Raw genomic sequence first — 4,298 nt, 5'->3', positions numbered from 1 at the left:
AATGCTCCTAGAGCTGTAGGGTTCAAGGGAGAAGAAGAACAAGGCTAGCTCTTACTTCCCTCTTTCTATGGTGTGTGTATAATGCTAAGCACCCAACCCTTTGCATGGGTGTCCCGGGGGGTTTATATAGGCCTACCCCCCGGGGGTACAATGGTAATCCGGCTGGGCGCTGGTCCCAGCCGTCAGTGTCTACGCTCGCCGGCTTCTCCGCCGGCCGTTGGGGCCCGCCGACTGGTGGGTCCTGCCGGCTGCCGGCCTCTTGGTCGACAGGCCGGCCCCACCGCCTAGGGTCTTGTCGGCGGCTGCTTACTGTAGCCTCGCCCCTGATGACGAGGGCTTCGTCGAGGTAAGCGTGGCTACAGTGTGCCGCCTCGAGGGCTCTCACTGTAGCCTTACCTCGTCTTGTCTCCTTAATGTGGCGCATGCTTCGAGGAAGGGGGTAGCCGGCTTCTGGGGGCCGGCTACGCCCTTGGCCGACTGGGGGAGGGCCGGGCTGCCTTCGCACCTCTCTCTGGCTAAAGGGGCCCGCTGCCCGTGGGCCGCACTGGCGTCTGTCGTGGGTGACGTTGAGGCCAGCATGGCTACAGTGCCGAGCCGGACGGGAGATGGCCGTCCCGTGCGGCGTCCTGTGGCCATGCCTGCCTCGGGCTTCGGGGGTAGTGGGCCGCACTGTGGCCACACCCCGTCTTGTCACCGTTATGTGGGCGCAGTTTTGGTGGTTGCGGTCTTGGCCGGCTTCTTGGAGTCGGCGTTCTTCGTGGCCGACTCTGGGGAGTCGGCATCCTCTATGGCCGGCTCCCTGGAGTCGGCCATCCCGTGGTTATCTTGGAGGGGAGGTTGCTGAGGCTGGGTCGTCTTCCGAGAGTCGGCTTCAAAGGTAGCCGGCCAGGGAAGGCGGCCCAATGCTTGAAATGCTTGAAGGCCAAATGGCCTGATAATTTTTTGGAAGAGCCAGGGGCAGTCGGTTAGGCTACCCGTGGCCATTTACTCCGACAGTAGTCCCCGAAGCTGATTGGGCTTCGAGGTTGGGTAGGAGTCGAGAAGCTCGGTCAGCTTCCTATCTCGACAAGCCGGCAGCTGGGAGCCGGCCTTGGTTAGGCGCGCCGTCTTGGCCAAGAATTCTGGAATCGGAGGGCGGGAGCTCGCCAGCGCGTGCTCCGAGCCGCGGGCCGGCCACTTGCCGCCTGCGGACCACGCGGCCAAAAAGCCTGCCAGCCCACGCGCGCGACGGGACGTCGCCGCAGGGTGGGGGCCCCGCCACGTCCACGCCCGGGCCCAGGCGTGGATTCTTTGCAGCCCGAAACCGCCCGCACGTCTCCCCGCGGGAGTTTCGGCACGCCTTTAGGGCGTAATAATCGCGGGGCGTGGGGGGAGTGGGTGCAGTTAATCCCACGTCTCACCCCACGTCCGGCCTCCCCGGCTTCACCTCGCGAAGCTATAAGTAGGGGGAGGGGGAGAGTGGCAGGCTCTCGCACGCACCTCCTTTTTCCACCATCTTCTTCCTCCTGCCGTTTCTTGCAACAGCACCTCGCCGCCGCGCTCTTCCACTATTCGTTCCTCCACCGCCGCGCTCGTTTTTGCCATGCCTCCTGCCACGGAGCAGTATGGCGGGGACTGGGACGGCTCCAACGTCCACGAGGATCACGTCGAATTCCTCCGCAAGACGCGGCGGCTGCCCGGCGCGGACAAGGTGGAGGTCCGTCTCGCGCCGGCGAAGGAGATTACGCTGGAGCCGCGGGAGGGCGAGCGGGTGGTCTTCCGCTCGCATTTCTTGCGTGGTCTCGGCCTGCCCGTGAGTGCCTTCTTCCGCTCCTGGCTCGAGTTCTACCAGCTCTAGCCGCACCACCTCACCCCGAACGCGGTGGTGCTGCTGTCTGCCTTCGTCACCCTGTGCGAAGGCTACCTCGGCGTCCTCCCCACCCTCAAGCTCTGGGGGGAGTTCTTCCAGTCCAAGCTGGGCACGCGCATGCAGGGCGTGCTGGCTCAGACTGGCGCCTTCATCGCGGTGCGGAGGGTGGCCGCCGACAACCCCTTCCCCGTCATCCCGCTGATCCAGTCGGTGAAGTTATGGCAAAAGTCGTACTTCTACGTCAGGAACATCGCCTCGCAGGGCGACTACGTCAACCTGCCGGCTTACGTAGCCGGCCCACCGGCGGGCAGGCGGCCCCAGTAGTCATACCGGGCCGTGACGCTGACGCCGGCTGGAAACGCAGCCATCGCCCGAGTGCGGGTGATGATCCAGTCGGAGGGCTTGTCGGGGCCCGACCTGCTGGCCGCCTTCGTCACGCGCCGGGTACTCCCGCTCCAGAGCCGCCCTCATCTGATCTGTCAGATGAGCGGCCAGCTCGATCTGAGCCGGATGTGTACCAAGGACATGCCGCACGAGGAGGTGTCCTATATGGTGAACTACCTCGCGAACTGCAAACTCTCCGAAGAGTGGCAGTTCGGCAAGGAGCCATATAGCCGAGCCAATCCGCCGCCCACGGTATGTTCTCCTTGTCTCTTCTTTTTCTCTCAGCTTTGTCACCGAGTTCCTTTGGCCGACTCTGACTAGTCGGCTTGTCTTCAACAGAGCCCTCTTCTTCGGCCTGCCAGTGGGTCGGACGCGGAGCGCCGATTCGTCCCCGACCGGACGCAGCACGACCTGGAGGACCCCGACTTGGGGGCGGCCGCTATGGACGACAACAACGAGCCGGGTGGCGGCCAAGTCGGCGGCGAAGCAGGCGGCTCCGGGCATGGAGTCACCTTCGACGACTGGCCGGACGACGACGAGGCCAAAGTCGTCCCGCGCCGTCAGCCGGCATCTGGCCGCGGCGCGGGTTCCTCCGCTGCACCGCCTGCTCGGGGCGGCGGGCAGAAGCGTCGCGCCGCACAGGGTTTGTTCGGCAGTCGGACGAAGAAGCCCAGGGGCGGGGCGGCGGCGACCAGGCGGGAGGAGGCGGCCGCGAAGGCGGCTCGCTTCCGCAAGACGGTGAAGCAACCGCAGACGGTGTCGGCGTAAGTTCAAACTCCTTCATGTACTCTTTTTTCTTTCTTTTCTCTGGTGGTTCTTGAATCCTTGTCTTTTTCTCCAAAGGACCAGAGCTCCATTGTCGCTCGAGCGGGCGGCTGCCGCCTCCGTCGTTGAGTTGCCGAGGGGGTCTGGGAGCACCACTCGCCACGTGGACCCCCGTGCCGACCTCCAGGCGGCGACGGAGCAGAACGCGCGGGAGGTGCGGGAGGAGCGGGAGGCGCGGGAGGCGGAGGCGCGGAAGGCGGCCGCCGCCCAGGTGGCACAGGAGGAGGAGGCGGCGAAGGCGCGCGCCGACACCGCAGCCCAAGCCCAAGCGGAGGCTGCAGCTGCGGCGACGGTGGAGGGGGCCCTGTTGGTTACCCCACTGCGCGTCGTAGCGCCCGGGGCCCCGGAGCCCCCGCCAGAAGAGGCTGGCGGTGACCAGCCGGGGCTGGAGAGGGATGACGACGTCGTCATCCTGGAGAGGGCGCCGGTGCCGACTCCGCCGACTGGGGCGGCTCAAGGCGGCCGGCCTGACCTGCCGCCTGCGCAGTCGGCGGGGGGCAAGCCGGCCGCGAGGACTGAGCTGGCGGTCTGGATGCCGCTGAGCCGGCGTGCGGGGAAGGCTGCGTCAGAGCCACAGAAGGCGGCGTCGGAGTCGCAGCCGGCCGCGGGCTCCAGCTCGTCGGCCCAGGATGTGGAGGTGGCCAGCGCCACCTCAGGGTGGACGCCGGGCGGAGGGACGGCCGTGATGAACGTGGCCGCGCAGGACGTCCGGACCCGGCTCCAAGCCCAGGCTACGGCGCTGAGGTAGTACACCGATGAATTCCTCGCGACGCGGGCGGCCATCCGGGTTAGGCTTCTTATCTTGCTTCTTCTTGATCTTGGTTTCTTCCGTGGGGGCGCGTCAGCACACCCACTGGGTGTAGTCCCCGAGTTCCGAGTCGGCTGCTGAGCAGGCGGCTTGGAACTTCTTAGTGGATTTGGCTTTGCTGTTATTGTTCTTACTTCCATCTTCTGCCTATCTTGCAGGACTACCACAATCTTCGTGCGGCCGCCTTCAACTCCCAGGCTCGGGAGCTGACCCAGAAGACCGCCGACCTAACTGAGAGCCGGGGTAAGTGCTTCTGTTCTTTATCTCACGTGGGGGCGCGTCAGCGCACCCACTGGGTGTAGTCCCCGAGATTCAGGCCGACTGCTGAGCAGTCGGGTCGGATCTTCCTTGACGACTTCCTCTAATTGTTTCTTCTTTTTCTGCCATCTCTGCAGTGGCCAACGCCGGTCTGAGGGCACAGCTGGGAGAGTC

The sequence above is a fragment of the Aegilops tauschii genome, chromosome 6 (assembly GCF_002575655.3).
Source record: "Aegilops tauschii subsp. strangulata cultivar AL8/78 chromosome 6, Aet v6.0, whole genome shotgun sequence".
NCBI lineage: Eukaryota > Viridiplantae > Streptophyta > Magnoliopsida > Poales > Poaceae > Aegilops > Aegilops tauschii.
Note: the sequence above shows the minus strand (reverse complement) of the source record.